The following is a 16728-nucleotide window of genomic DNA, read 5'->3' on the forward strand; positions in this document are numbered from 1 at the left end:
ACCAATGCTGAATCCCAGAAACCGAAACATTTCTGAAAAGTAGACAAAATTCAGAATTCAGCAAGGGGTAATTTGTGTAGATCCTACAAGGGTTTCCTACAAAAAATAACAACTGGAAAAAAAAAATATTGAAATTGAGGTGAAAAAATCTGCAATTTTTCTCTACGTTTTACTCTGTAACTTTTTCCTGCAATGTCAGATTTTTTAAAGCAATATACTGTTACCTCTGCTGGACTCTTCTGGTTGCGGAGATATATAGGGCTTGTAGGTTCATCAAGAACTCTAGGTACCCAGAGCCAATAAATGACCTGCACCCTGCCTTGGGTTTTCATTCTATACCGGGTATACAGCAATTCATTTGCTGAAATATAAGAGTAAAAAATAGCTATCAAGAAAACCTTTGTATTTCCAAAATGGGCACAAGATAAGGTGTTGAGGAGCAGTGGTTATTTGCACATCTCTGAATTCCGGGGTGCCCATACTAGCATGTGAACTACAGGGCATTTCTCAAATAGACGTCTTTTTTACACACTCTCTTATACTTGGAAGGAAAAAATGTAGAGAAAGACAAGGAGCAATAACACTTGTTTTGCTATTCTATATGCCCCCAAGTCTCCCGATAAAAATGATACCTCACTTGTGTGGGTAGGCCAAGCGCCGCGACAGGAAATGCCCCAAAACACAACGTGGACACATCCCATTTTTTTAACAGAAAACAGAGGTGTTTTTTGCAAAGTGCCTACCTGTAGATTTTGGCCCCTAGCTCAGCCGGCACCTAGGGAAACCTACCAAACCAGCACATTTTTGAAAACTAGAGACCTAGGGGAATCCAAGATGGGGTGACTTGTGGGGCTCTGACCAGGTTCTGTTACCCAGAATCCTTTGCAAACCTCAAAATTTGGCTAAAAAAAACACATTTTCCTCACATTTCGGTGACAGAAAGTTCTGAAATCTGAGAGCAGCCACAAATTTCCTTCCACCCAGCGCTCCCCCAAGTCTCCCGATAAAAATGGTACCTCACTTGTGTGGGTAGGCCTAGCGCCCACGAAAGGAAATGGTCCAAAACACAACGTGGACACATCCCATTTTTTCACAGAAAACAGAGGTGTTTTTTGCAAAGTGCCTAACTGTGGATTTTGGCCTTTAGCTCAGCCGGCCCCAGAAATTGCCTAAAATAAATTTGCCCCTCCCTGGTGAGCGACCCTTGCCTATGGGGTCGCTCCCCTTGCGTGACGGCGCAAAAAAAAAAAAGATCCCCAGTGCCTAGTGGTTTCTGCCCCCCTTGGGGGCAGATTCACCAAAAATCGGCCGATTTGCCCCCAATGGGGGCAGAAATGGTCTAAATACAATTTGCCCCTCCAGGGGAGCGACCCTTGCCTACAAGGTTGCTCCCCTTGCGTGACGGCGCAAAAAAAAAAAAAGATCCCTGGTGCCTAGTGGTTTCTGCCCCCCGGGGGCAGATCGGCCTAATAACAATAGATCGATCTGCCCCCTAGGGGGGCAGAAATGGCCTAAAATATATGTGCTCCCCCCACCGCCCCCAGGGAGCGACCCTTGCCTACGGGGTCGCTCACCTTGCCTGACGGCGCAAACAAAAAAAGATCCCTGGTGCCTAGTGGTTTCTGCCCCCCCCCCTTGGGGGGAGATTGACCTAAAATCGGCCGATGTGCCCCAAAAGCGGGCAGAAATGGCCTAAATACAATTTGCCCCTCCAGGGGAGCGACCCTTGCCTAAGGGGTCGCTCCCCATCTCTAAAAAAACAAACAAAACAAAAAAACACCAAAAAATAATTAGCCCTGGCGCCTAGAGGTTTCTGCCCCCCGGGGGCAGATCGGCCTAATAACAATAGACGGATCTGCCCCCTGGGGGGGCAGAAATGGCCTAAAATATATGTGCCACCCCACCCCCCCAGGGAGCGACCCTTGCCTACGGGGTCGCTCACCTTGTCTGACAGCACAAACAAAAAAAGATCCCTGGTGCCTAGTGGTTTCTGCCCCCCTTGGGGGGAGATTGACCTAAAATCGGCCGATCTGCCCCAAAAGCGGGCAGAAATGGCCTAAATACAATTTGCCCCTCCAGGGGAGCGACGCTTGCCTAAGGGGTCGCTCCCCATCTGTAAAACAACAACAACAAAAATCCCCGGTGCCTAGTGTTTTCTGCCCCCCTTGCTGGCAGATCGGCCTAATTAAAATAGGCCGATCTGCCCCCCTGGGGGGCAGAAATGGCCTAAAATAAATTTGCCCCCCAGTGGAACGACCCTTGCCTAAGGGGTAGCTCCCCTTACGTGAAATTCACGAACAAAAAAAAAACTCCCCGGTGTCTAGTGGTTTCTGCCCCCCTTGGGGGCAGATTGGCCTCATAAAAATAGGCCAATCTGCCCCCAAGGGGGGCAGAAATGGCCTAAATAAAATGTGCCCCCTATGGGAGCGACCCCTGCCTAAGGGGTCGCTCCCCACACCTAAAACAAAATCCAAAACAAACAAAAAAAACAAAAAACACAAAATTATCCCTGGTGCCTAGAGGTTTCTGCCAAAGGCCCCCCCCCCCCCCCCCGGGATCGACCCTTGCCCAAGGGGTCGCTCCCTTATGCCAGTTTCATTTAAAAAAAAATATCCCTGGTGTCTAGCCGGCGTTTTGACAGCCGGATTGCTTTCAATCCGGCTGCCAAAACGCAGAGAGAGACTTCAAAGGGAAAGAAATACATTTCCTTCCCTTTGAAGCCTCTCTCGGCCTCCCCCACGTGATCAGAAGGGAAATGCAAAGCATTTCTCTTCCGATCGCGCTGGAAGCTGAGCTTCCAGCGCGATGGGGGAGGCTCTGTGACAAACAGCGCGCGCTCACGTGCTGATGTCACGGGGGGGTCGGGGGGGGGGGGGGAAGGGCTTCCCCTTCCATCCCTGCCTTTGGGGGGGTGGGGGGGGGGGGGGGGGAAGCACACAGAGGGAGCGAGAGTGCTCCCTCTGGGATGTGTGCAGAGGACGTAATGGTTACATCCTCGGCACAGCAGCACTGTGCCGCAGGACGTAACAGTTACGTCCGCGGCACAGAACCGGTTAAAGATGCATGCATGCTCTGCTTTTGTAAAACATCTACTTTTTAAAAATGAGAACGGACAGATATTTCCCACCCTCTTTTCTGAGCTGACCTTAATCTGACAGAACTTCCAAACAATCACTTACTCATGGCTAAAAAAAAAAAAAAAAAAAAAAAAAGAGACCTTCGAACTGATGCAGAATGTCAAGGATACCTAGGGGGAAGAGGAGGAGGAGGCAAGCCTTACAAATACACTTTAGCAGAAATAGGACATGGCGATTATGACAAACACAGAGGTGGAGACTGCATCATACAAAATGGGACTAAAAACAAAGCAGCACCTCCAGAAAAGAGCAACATTACTTCCACTTGCCAGTCACTACAAGTTCTTCCAGGGTACACTTGGCAAAAGCAATATAAGCACACTAAAACAGAAACATGGCGTCCTGTTGTCTCCAGCATTTTACTGTTGTTTCCGTTCAAATCCAGCCTCCCTATCCAGCACCTTTCTTGAATTTCCTACATTCCCCTTCTCCCTTTCTCTCTCCAGTTCCTATTCTTGGAATTCTTTTTTGGACCTCCACCAGCCCTAGGGATCTTCCTTCTACACTGCCATTCATATTCTCCATTACTTGCAAGTTTCTTGAGTGGCGGGGTTGGTATCTTGGGTGCTCCTGCTGGCTTGTTAATGCTACTACTAGTGTGGAAACCAATCAGTAGCATTCCCTGTTGATCACTCGTCATAAATGTGTGTCAATAGTATATTGTAACACTGAATTATAGTCACTTTGAATGAATTCATGTATATGTACTTGTGCCATTCTGAATAACAAATGGAACCATCACCTTCTGCTTCAGACGAAAGAAGAAGCAGATCTATGTATCTCCATGACCCTCCCCATAATTATCCACCACTTGCTGTTTCTGTCCTTTGTGTTCCTGAAGCATTAGGATAGTGCTGGGGGGCTACTGTTGGCTTCCAAAGCCGTGATTACCTGAAAGCAGGACTTGACATCCAAATGAGAATGGCTAAACTGGGTCCAACGATAGTCTCTGAATGCCTGGATGAAATGATGGGTCTTTAAGATTTTCTGAATCTGACAGAGTCGTGTCGAGTCTCAAAAGGAGAGGGAGGGAGTTCCATAAGGCACAGCCTAGAGATTGGAAAGAATTCTCACCAAAGCTTTTGAGACTCCAAAGTAAGATTTGCAAAAGGCACTGGTTGGCAGATGCGAGACTTCTGGGTGGCTGGTGTAGGATAGATAGATCTGTAAATTTATTTGGAAAACGTCCATAGTACTAATTGAGTACAAAGCAGTCTTCTATAGGGCACAATATCGGTTTCAGTTTTACTGAACCATGTAAAACACCTGCAGACCAGCTGCTCCTCAGTTTGGTGCTGGCAGGCATGCTGTAGGTATGGGCACCAGTCTTTGTCTTTGCTCCTCCTTAATCAGAGTTTAGTTACATTGCTGGTCCATGTGTTTATACGTAGAAGGAGGGGACACATTCACACAGAACGCTGTGTTTGCTTTAATTTAAGGGATTTTCGGGAGCATGGAAATATTAACTCTTGTTACTTTTGCACCCCAGTAGCAGAGAACTGAGGCCTGGTACAAGGTTAGCTGGTAGAGGTATTTACTCTGTAGTCACAGTTACTGTTATCATTCAGCAAGCACATCGACAATTCTCCATTAGCTGATGCTGCTAACCACAAGCCATATGGCAGCTTTGTCCACACAAAAACAGGAAGTCAGCTTGCCCAAGATAAGCAAGAAAGCTCACGTTCATTTAAGGCTTGATGTCTGATTTTCAGGCCCAGAATATATATGATAATTTAGCACCAAAAAAACAAACAAAAAAAGGCCTGCAACGCATTATAAAACTGCCACATGCGTATAACGTGTGCAACACATGACACTGCCTGCCAGAGGAAGCGACGTCTGCTTATTTTCCAAACTAGCCTGTGCTCATGGGAGTGAACAGAGGAAATGCAGGGGCAATGTTAGAACAATACAATTCATGAAACAAAACCCATCAAGCAGACAGGCTGTTGTGGAGATGACACTGTTGAAGAGATTTCAAAAAAGCCAGGTACTATCAAACAGAAGCAACACTATCTAGTATCTAAAGGTAAGCCTGGAGATCACACGGGGCTAGGAAGGTGCGTTACTTCGGTTCCTGAATCGATAGGGGCTGCACAGTAATTTGCAACTCAGTACAGCTGCATTTTCTTTTTTTTATTGTTGCTCGATGGTGAAAACAAATAGTTTAAGTAGCAGCAGTTGGTGACATTTTGAACTATCGGTAAGTGGCGTTGCACACTGGTCACGTGCCTGTTCCAGTCTCTCAGAAAATACAGTGTGGACAAGCAGAACAGTGGAGTCCTTACTCTGCGTGTTTGCTGTTGCTTGAGTCTCAAGGTTAATAAGGTCAGGGGCTCAGTTTATATGGATTACCGCATCTCCTCATTCAAGCAGTCCTAATCTTGTGGATGGTGGCAGCAGCTCTTTCCCACTACCCTAGGAGAGATCCCCCCCTGTTGCTCTGATGGATCTTGCTATGTGGCTCCACTCACCCACAGATGCTCTCCAAGAATGTCTGCTGCCCATTGCTTGCTGGGATCTTGTGTCTGCCGTTGCCCATGCTTGTCCCTGGCCCTGTTCAATCCTAAATGAACAATTTCTGGGAATGAGTCACTAGAAAAGAGGCAACTCTGGTGCGAAAAGTAGCTTGTCTGTGAACTTCTTTGTCCAATCAGGGAGTAAATCCTTGTTTCATTTACACAATGAAAATAAGCGGTCCAGCCTCGGTTCCGCGTTGCAATACAAGCTGAAGGACAATCTGATTCAACCAGCACACTGAGGAAGGAAAGCTCCCTATGAAGCAGGTTTTTACTAACAGTGAGCATTTGAGGAATAATAGTAACCAGGTGGTCTCCTCTCCACTAGTTCAGCATATCATGGAAAAGATTTTAATTCTCCTGAACCAATTCGAGAACACAAGTGAGGGAGCTAGTCCTGGACCCCATGAACGACAGCGAGGCCCCAGACAACGCAAGCGGCGAGGCTGTGTCCAGGGTTCATCTTTTACTGAGAGGAGCTAGGGGCTGCAGTACTTACTCTGCCGGGCTACTGGCGCAGATACAAACCAAGGGTCTGTGCAGGAGGTGGGAGTGTCGGCATCAGTGCTTCTTCTGGAAGGGAGTATCCGATCTGTGACCACTGTGATCAAGTCAATAAGAAAGAAGAACAACGCAAAACGAAATGCACAACAGCCGTGGGAGGACGTCAAGACGCTCTAGATGGTAAGGACTCTTGCCCTGTAACTGACTGCTTCTTCCTATTGAGGCTGATGAGTTCTGAAGAGGATCTGATTTATTATTATTTTTAACAGGGTTGAATACCCCTAATTAACCCTCCGTTTCACAGTGCTCTCGAGGCTGCCATCACTTAGGAAGCAATGCAAGAGCTGCCCCTGGTGTCCACTTCATATGCGTCTACTCTGTAGGTGGGTGCTCTGTGCAACAAAAATATACAAAGGGATAGAGCACAATCACCAACAATGTTTAGTAAGATCCGCTCTTCGTCAGTGGATGCAATTCTAAAGTAATTCTCTTTAATAATTCTCCCACCCAAGGGTATTGTTGCCCAAGGGCTATTTATGGCCTGTCTGATCAAAACTTTTAATGGGATTTTAGGCAGAAGTCTCTCCAGCAAACGCAGGATTCAACTGCAAATCTTTCTGAACAAGCTCACTGTCAATCTGATAGTCCACCTCTGAATCTGTGTATTTTAACTATATCTATTAATCACTTGAATGACTTAGGTATACATTTAATAAACACGATGCACAAGGGGCCAACACAGCTTATCAAACTATCATACCACTCTTCAGCATCAATTAGTTGACCCAGTGCACAGCCCTTTAAGGACTAACCAGGAAGGTAAAAGACACATAACTTCAAACTTCTCATGAGGATGGAACTGAAAGGTTGGGTAAGTAAGACAGTCTTCATCAGGCTTATAAACTTTATTGAATGACAGAGACCTCCATCAATGGTAGACTACAGCAGGGTGGGTTAACACTGATAATTCCCTGACCTGACGCAAGCAAAAAGAGAACACAGAAAAGGGGTGAGAGATAGTATGATGTACCTGATGATGTTCCATGTACTGCATCAAGAATCCATAAGGTATGGGAATTCAGAATAACATATGGTCAATTCTTCAATGGCTATCATGTCTCTGATGAAAACACTCTGGACAAACTTAAGATGGTCACAATGAAGTGAAGCCAGAATTGCATGCCATGCAAGATCTGCATGATAAGTCCTGGACACGACTGTTAACACGTCTTGAATGCGGAGGCAACTCTTAATGCATATGCCCTGAGGACATATGAACTAGAGAAGCAGCAAGGGGATTTGGAAGATTTAGTTTGGGTGAAAAAAGAAGAAATGAACACCTGGCTTTGATCGGTTAATTTAGAGAAAACATTCAAGGTTCAGACAATATAACTTGGTGTCCCGGTCTAAAATGGTTTGGAATTGCAGAAGGAAGCACCATGATCAGCTTTGTGGATGATCTTTTTGGAAGCCTGTTCCAAACCAGCAAGGCTTTATGGATGTGAAAGACAAAAGGCTCATCAGGTCCTGAATTTGCCACCACTTGAAGCAAGAGGCCCGCCACACAGTCATCTATTTTTTCGGAAATCATCATCTCTAGCAAGACCTCCTGTCCAGATCCAAGCACAGGAAAGAAACATAAGCTATGACAGAAGGATATTGATGGAACTGCTGTAACGATGAGGCAATTTTGCACTTGGATAGCACAGATGCAACATAGGATTAGATGAGAACTGTGAAAAGATTTAACAGGTTTCTGTAGCACAGCCACATCTGAAACACATTAGTATGCTTTAAGAACACATTGAAAGATTACTGTTGAAAACACTGATGTAACTGTGGAGGGTTGGAAGGGATACTTATGAGTAATTACAAGACTGAATATGACTACAAACTGATAGAAAAAGACAACGTGTTAAGAAGATGGAGATTCATTAAGGTGAAGTCAGAAAAGATGGGATTTCAGACGCTTCCTGAGGGAAACTAGGCTCGATTGGGTGCTTTGAATTGGAAGGTAATGAATTCAGGGCTTACTTACAGCACCAGTGACTGACTGTGTCAGTGCAGGAGACGTTTTGGTGATGCCTGCGTTTCAAGCGGGTTGACAATTTTGGTAGGCAGCGCTTAGCACGGATTTCCCTTACTGGCCCATTCACGCCTCCCATCAGTTCAGCCCCCTCGCGGCTTGCGTGTCTGAAGTGGGGCGTTATGCACCCAGGAGATGGGCTCCCCAGTATAATCACTTCTGGGGCAGGAGCCTCCTTTATTAGCCCCTCTGCCCAAAGGGTCTCCCTCTTAGGACAGGCCTTCGAAGCCACAAGCAGAGGCACCGTTGGGTTCCTTTTCTTTGAAGAGAGGCGACATCGGGTCCCTTTCTGTGTCATGAGATGAGCTTCCGACCAGGGCAGAATTGCGATTTGGTGTCCACTTACATTTGGGGAATTTATCAAGCCAGTGCATTTTAAAAGGAAGGGCGTCGCTCTATTTTGTCCACAGTGTTTGTCTGAATTTCGGACTTCTGCCTTTCCCCTTCTGGAGCTGTGCGTGCGACGGGCCTCCTGTGGGAGTTGTGTCAGAGCGTTTTCTGCTTGAACCCATCTAGTTTGCGATTCGTCCAACTACATAAACAGTTGTGGGCTCCAGGAGGCCCCTCAGTCAAACCTCGAGGAAGCGCAAAATTCTTGCAGCTGCTAGCGAGAAATGGAAAAGCCATATCTCTCTCGCCATATCAAGGAAAATGATCTTCTTGACAATTTCCAGTCTGGCTTCATTCAAAACTGCAGCACTGAAACAGCCCTGCTGCTAGTGATTGATGACGCGCTGCGGATACTTGATTCAGGGGAGTCTTGTCTTCTAATTCTTCTTGACCTTTCTGCAGCCTTTGACACTGTCAATCACAACACTCTCCTTAACACTCTTCAACAGAGAATGGGCATGGAGGGCACTGTGCTCAAATGGTTTGCCTCCTTCCTCTCGGATAGATCCCAAATGATCAAAATAGCGAACAGTCTTTCAGCTCCTTTAGCGGTCAGCCAAGGTGTCCCTCAAGGCTCCATACTTGCACCCACACTGTTCAATCTCTATTTAGAACCGTTGGGAAATCTCCTGAGTAAATCCGGGATCCACTATCATCTATATGCGGATGACACTCAGATCTACCTTAAGGTGGCCTCCACTCACGATCTCTCCTTCCTTAGCTCTACTCTCGACTCCATTCAAAACTGGATGATAACTCATCAACTGATCCTGAATCCCTCCAAAACAGAATTCCTCCTCCTCTCCTCCTCACTTTCTCATCCCCCAGTGCAATCATGGATGGATCAGATCAATCTAATGAACAATAAGCCCATCATTGTCGAGAGCGCAAAATCCCTTGGTGTCATACTCGACAAAAAACTCAATCTACTCTCCCACATTGTAGGAAGTTGGCTCTGTATGTGCTATTTCAAAGTAAGGAATAGCATGCACAGAGTCCAAGGGTTCCCCTTAGAGGTAAAATAGTGGTAAAAATAGATAATACTAATGCTCTATTTTGTGGTAGTGTGGTCGAGCAGTAGGCTTATCCAAGGAGTAGTGTTAAGCATTTGTTGTACATACACAGACAATAAATGAGGTACACACACTCAGAGACAAATCCAGCCAATAGGTTTTGTTATAGAAAAATATATTTTCTTAGTTTATTTTAAGAACCACAGGTTCAAATTTAACATGTAATATCTTGTTTGAAAGGTATTGCAGGTAAGTACATTAGGAACTTTGAATCATTTCAATTGCATGTATACTTTTCAAGTTATTGACAAATAGCTATTTCAAAAGTGGACACAGTGCAATTTTCACAGTTCCTGGGGGAGGTAAGTTTTTGTTAGTTTTACCAGGTAAGTAAGACACTTACAGGGTTCAGTTCTTGGTCCAAGGTAGCCCACCGTTGGGGGTTCAGAGCAACCCCAAAGTCACCACACCAGCAGCTCAGGGCCGGTCAGGTGCAGAGTTCAAAGTGGTGCCCAAAACGCATAGGCTAGAATGGAGAGAAGGGGGTGCCCCGGTTCCGGTCTGCTTGCAGGTAAGTACCCGCGTCTTCGGAGGGCAGACCAGGGGGGTTTTGTAGGGCACCGGGGGGGACACAAGCCCACACAGAAATTTCACCCTCAGCAGCGCGGGGGCGGCCGGGTGCAGTGTAGAAACAAGCGTCGGGTTTGCAATGTTAGTCTATGAGAGATCAACGGATCTCTTCAGCACTGCAGGCAGGCAAGGGGGGGCTTCCTCGGGGCAACCTCCACTTGGGCAAGGGAGAGGGACTCCTGGGGGTCACTTCTCCAGTGAAAGTCCGGTCCTTCAGGTCCTGGGGGCTGCGGGTGCAGGGTCTTTTCCAGGCGTCGGGACTTAGGTTTCAGAGAGTCGCGGTCAGGGGAAGCCTCGGGATTCCCTCTGCAGGCGGCGCTGTGGGGGCTCAGGGGGGGACAGGTTTTGGTACTCACAGTCGGAGAGTAGTCCGGGGGTCCTCCCTGAGGTGTTGGTTCTCCACCAGCCGAGTCGGGGTCGCCGGGTGCAGTGTTGCAAGTCTCACGCTTCTTGCGGGGAGTTGCAGGGTTCTTTAAAGCTGCTTCTTGAAACAAAGTTGCAGTCTTTTTGGAGCAGGTCCGCTGTCCTCGGGAGTTTCTTGTCGTCGTCGAAGCAGGGCAGTCCTCAGAGGATTCAGAGGTCGCTGGTCCCTTTGGAAGGCGTCGCTGGAGCAGAGTTCTTTGGAAGGCAGGAGACAGGCCGGTGAGTTTCTGGAGCCAAGGCAGTTGTTGTCTTCTGGTCTTCCTCTGCAGGGGTTTTCAGCTGGGCAGTCCTTCTTGTTGTCGCAGGAATCTAATTTTCTAGGGTTCAGGGTAGCCCTTAAATACTAAATTTAAGGGCGTGTTTAGGTCTGGGGGGTTAGTAGCCAATGGCTACTAGCCCTGAGGGTGGGTACACCCTCTTTGTGCCTCCTCCCAAGGGGAGGGGGTCACAATCCTAACCCTATTGGGGGAATCCTCCATCTGCAAGATGGAGGATTTCTAAAAGTCAGAGTCACCTCAGCTCAGCTCAGGACACCTTAGGGGCTGTCCTGACTGGCCAGTGACTCCTCCTTGTTGCTTTCTTTGTTCCCTCCAGCCTTGCCGCCAAAAGTGGGGGCCGTGGCCGGAGGGGGCGGGCAACTCCACTAAGCTGGAGTGCCCTGCTGGGCTGTGACAAAGGGGTGAGCCTTTGAGGCTCACCGCCAGGTGTTACAGCTCCTGCCTGGGGGAGGTGTTAGCATCTCCACCCAGTGCAGGCTTTGTTACTGGCCTCAGAGTGACAAAGGCACTCTCCCCATGGGGCCAGCAACATGACTCTAGTGTGGCAGGCTGCTGGAACTAGTCAGCCTACACAGACAGTCGGTTAAGTTTCAGGGGGCACCTCTAAGGTGCCCTCTGGGGTGTATTTTGCAATAAAATGTACACTGGCATCAGTGTGCATTTATTGTGCTGAGAAGTTTGATACCAAACTTCCCAGTTTTCAGTGTAGCCATTATGGTGCTGTGGAGTTCGTGTTTGACAAACTCCCAGACCATATACTCTTATGGCTACCCTGCACTTACAATGTCTAAGGTTTTGTTTAGACACTGTAGGGGTACCATGCTCATGCACTGGTACCCTCACCTATGGTATAGTGCACCCTGCCTTAGGGCTGTAAGGCCTGCTAGAGGGGTGACTGACCTATACTTGCATAGGCAGTGAGAGGCTGGCATGGCACCCTGAGGGGAGTGCCATGTCGACTTACTCGTTTTGTTCTCACTAGCACACACAAGCTGGCAAGCAGTGTGTCTGTGCTGAGTGAGAGGTCTCCAGGGTGGCATAAGACATGCTGCAGCCCTTAGAGACCTTCCTTGGCATCAGGGCCCTTGGTACTAGAAGTACCAGTTACAAGGGACTTATCTGGATGCCAGGGTCTGCCAATTGTGGATACAAAAGTACAGGTTAGGGAAAGAACACTGGTGCTGGGGCCTGGTTAGCAGGCCTCAGCACACTTTCAATTGTAAACATAGCATCAGCAAAGGCAAAAAGTCAGGGGGCAACCATGCCAAGGAGGCATTTCCTTACACACATCGACTCCATTGCAAAGTCTGCTCGACACCAACTGCGCCTTCTTTGGGGGATGCGTCGCTTCTTCCCGGAGCACGACCTAAAACCCTGGTCCAATCGCTGGTTCTCTCTAGATTGGACTACTGCAACTCTCTTCTTACTGGCCTTCCCAAATCCCACCTTTCCCCCCTGAAGTCTATTCTCCATTCAGCAGCTCGTTTCATATATGGGGCCAAAAGAAGAGACCACATCACACCCATGTTATCCACCCTCCGTTGGCTTCCCATAGAGGCAAGATCTATCTACAAAACTGCATGTATCACCCACAAAGCCTTGCACTCCTCCTCCCCTCGCTACCTGGTGAATAAGCTGAAACTCTCTGGGGGCTCCAGACCATCACGTAATGCAGAAAAATTATTGCTTGAACCTCCCATTTTCAAGAAGGAAAGATCGATGGCCCAATCCTTTTCAGGCAACGCGGTGAGAATCTGGAACTCACTTCCGCCTCAGCTTCGGACCACCACCTCTTCCCAGGCCTTCAAAACTGACCTCAAAGCTCTCCTCCTTCAAAGACACTTCCAAATTTAATTCAAGCCCTCTGTTTTCTGAAGGAAGTCCTTCCATTATAGGAAATTCTGTTCTCCATGCCTATAGGAGTGCCTTCCCAGGGTGTTTTTGTGTTTTGAGTGTCTGCCATTTAGTGCAGTATTATACCTCTACCTGTATTTTGTACTCATTTGTAACATGCACACGGCACCTTTCCTTTTCAACGTATCATTTGCTACCTCTTATATCTTGTTTGCTTTTGATACATGCACAACGGCCACCACTGCCTCATGTAACGTAACTATTGTTTTAGTGTTTTGAGTGTCTACCATTGATTGCAACCTTTTTTACCTCTATTCGTACTTTATTTGCTCTTGTAACCTGCACACGTCACTTTTTCCTCTCATAACGTATCGTTTGCTACCTCGTTTATTTTTTGCTCTTGATACGTGCACAATTATCACGATTGCCTCATGTAATGTAACGCTTGTTTTTGTAACAGGCTCACTTGTATTTCTTCTCCTCTTGTATCTTTACTTTGCCTATTGTGAAGCGCTCTGACACCTTCGGGTAAAGTCCGCGCTATATAAAAACGCATTAAATAAATAAATAAAATAAAATAAATAAAGGGAAAGACAGCAACCCACCCAGAAACAGGATGCGAAGGGCTGAGTGGCCCAACGCGGTGGAAAGAGCCAGCAAACTGACAGGAGTGGCTTTCAGACCTGCGGGCAGGCCTGTGCACGGAAGCTGGGGGAGGAGTGCCTCAAAGTTCACGCCTTTTTTGATTTTGACTTGATTGGCCCACTTCTGCTGTAATTGGACTTGCCTTCATTGGTCTCGGGTGTACGGTAGCGCGTTGTATACTTGCGCTTAGCGTCGGCTGGGCAGTGTAACTGTGGGTTGCTTTGCGGCAGCTCTTGATAGGACCCTCCAGGACTTAGGCAGTTCTCTTTGATCCGGGTGGCGCGGGCCCAACATCTTCCCATCGGCTGTTTCCTTTCAGTTTCATGCAATGAGGCTTGAGGGGTTAACTTCTCTACCTCGTGAAACGGGGGAGCTGCAGGCGTCTGTGTTGGGATGAAGGACGATTCATAATTAAAGGGTAGTGTGGATCGGGTACATTATCCAAGAATCGTTTTCTTCGGATGGGTTACGATTACATCTATTTAGCTCGACACACACATGCCCCCAACCCTTCCCCCATGGTTTCTATGCGCTTTTTGCTTAGGGTATTCCTCATGCGTCTCTGGCTTCAACTTTTCCTTTTCAATTACGGTGACCCCGCGCCTGCATTTGCAACTGGCTGGGGAAACATCACATCTATTTAGCTCGGCACATGTCCCGTACGCCCTTTGCTTAGATTATTACTCACTGTAATTTTAAATACGGTGACTCCACGCCTGCATTTCCATCCCTTTGAGCCGGATATGATAACCCGCGAGCACACGCTGCAGTAAAGATTTGTTATGTAACGTAACTAGGATCTAATGGCCAGTTTATTTTTCCTTGCACTGGCCACTGGAGTAGCAATGTTAAGATACGGCCTGAAATTTGTTCAGTTTAAGTTTTGAGTAAACGTTTTCACTTCCGCCCAACTGTCATCAAGCATGCCAGTTATATTTTATTGGAAGCTTGTAACAAGCATTACTATTATTATATGAATTAGTGTGTAACATTCTGCACGCGCGGTAGAAAGAAGCGCACTGGTTTAAACCCGCTGCTGGTTTTAAGCCGGCGTGAGAAGGCATACGGGGTCACGGTTTTTATTTCGAAACTGAATTCTCTTTCAGGCTGCTTACTGGGGCGTACCTTAACTGCATATGGAATTCTAAATAGCACAAGTGGGGGAATATTTGTTTTGGAAGGCAGCACACCGCCTGTTCCAACCATGCTAGTGCCAAATGTATTTGTTTACTTTATTTTAATCTATTTTTATTTAGCCACAATGGTCAGCAAACTCAGTTCATGCAAAGCTATTCCTGTCGGGGATATTTGAGCGGGCTCAGTGCCCTTTTCCCATCCATAGAGGCACTAACAGTGGATTTGTCCCTATTTGGCTGTTGACGCCTAGAGGCATCAGGTGAGTACGTTTTAACGTAGCATCCCTAGTTTTACACAGACGGCCGGGTGGCTCCTAATGTTACGGCTGATAGTATTCATTTTACACCGCTTCCACTTTCAGTGCACGCGCACATAAGGTGGTTGGTTGGCCAGTGACTGCTGGACGTTATGTTTCTTTGAGTGGGCACCTAATACGTTCGGAATCGTATGCACAATATTCTACTCTCACGTGGCTCGTTCACACACTTAGGTGATACCATTCATAGTTCTGGGATTGTTTTACGCCGCCCTTCCTTCATGGCCAGGCGATGCAGCCTATCTCTGGATTGTTTGATTGTTCTGATGTGCCCTGTGTTGAACGCTTCATCCTGATGTTTATAAGCAATAGTTCTTTTTCCAATGAACTGTTGCTTGGTGCGCTCATCCAGTTAGTCATACTGTCTCCGGATTATTGGATTGTTTACGTAGCTCGGCGTGCTACATTTTGAACACTTCATCCAGAGGTTTCTAAGTAATACATGTTATTACAATGAAATGCCGCTGGGTACAACTGTCCAGCTAGGGGTGCTCCACTAGGCTCGCTCTGCACGGTAGTAGGGGGCCATGCTTTATCCGTCCATGTCTGTCAGTCCGTGCAATGGTTTCCCTGAAGAGGTTGGCGTCCGACCACCTCGTCCGAGACTGCACTAGAGCCTTGCAGATCTTAGCATCGAGTAGCCTAGTGAGGATTCAAGGGGTGGGGGCTTTCTATCACAGCTCCCCTGCATTCCCTGGAGCTGTAGTTTATCAAGCTTCTCCCAATTTCCTACACGCCTCCAAGTGGTGGTTCAAATAGCACAGCTCTAGGCTCCTTTAAAAAGTGGTTTTCATTTACAAGGACTGTTTTAAGGATGTAAGGATGAACGCCGGTAGAATACCAGCCAGTTGGCACCCATAAGTAAAGCCGACTCTGGCATAATTTAAGGGGCCATTAGTTTATCGAGGTGGATTACTCACACTAGTCTTTATTCTCTTGCCTTAAAATACATGCTGTGCCACTCTTCCCAAATGGATACATTCTAGACAGTGTTTCGTCCATGTTTTGCCTTTGCTGGGTTGTCTGTTTCAAGGGGCATAACGTGGCACAAACTCGTGGAGTGCAGGGGCCATAATCTTACAGGGCCCCTGAAGGTCTTCTGAATATCGGGGGCATATGGGAGACTCCAGCTCCCCAATAACAGCTCACAGAAGGGGGTATCACTGTGTCTTACGCCAGTGGTTCATTTACCTCGCACATCTTAGGGGGTGAATTTTAGGCTGAGTGAGTTTGCAAAGCAACCACACAACAGACAGAATCCTTTGAATTATGTTATACTTTATCCAACTATCCTCGCGTTGTGCCCAAGCGTTCTTTCGGCGTGGAATGCAGAGGGGCTGCTTTCATGCCCCTTCTGGTGGTAGATTAAGAGCGTTAGGGAGGTAAAAAGCTCATTCCTTGAGTAGAACATCCACAAACAATGCCACAATGGCTGGATACTATCAGTGATGAGTGAGACTGGTACAAGCAACATCGGGATAACTGGTGGGCCCAGTTGAAGAAACTAAGTTAGTCCCAACGCTGTAAACCTGTGAGCCGTTCTGAGAAATAAATACATCACTAAGAAAGGTTAGTCATTCTTTTAAGGCGTCCAATAGCCTTCTGCTACAGCCTTAATCTAGACGACCAGGTTGACACCTTGGCATCACAGAAATTGATTTAGGTTGACAGGAAACTTTTTACTAGTAAGGCAGCGGTTAATAGGCATTAGTCGAACAGCGGTTTGGCTTCAGTTAGTGCAGGGTTCTGCAAAGTCGGTCCTGGCGAGCCGGGTCTATGCCAGATTTTTAGCATAT

The 16728-nt window shown here is 47.2% G+C and overlaps 1 protein-coding gene across 2 annotated transcripts in view; it reads right to left on the minus strand.

The window, feature by feature from the left end:
• NAGPA (N-acetylglucosamine-1-phosphodiester alpha-N-acetylglucosaminidase) overlaps positions 1 to 16728 on the minus strand; it is a 131395-nt gene that overhangs the window by 102462 nt on the left and 12205 nt on the right. The gene's annotated exons all lie outside the window — the stretch shown is intronic.

Source organism: Pleurodeles waltl, chromosome 3_1, assembly GCF_031143425.1.
Source record: "Pleurodeles waltl isolate 20211129_DDA chromosome 3_1, aPleWal1.hap1.20221129, whole genome shotgun sequence".
Classification (NCBI taxonomy): domain Eukaryota; kingdom Metazoa; phylum Chordata; class Amphibia; order Caudata; family Salamandridae; genus Pleurodeles; species Pleurodeles waltl.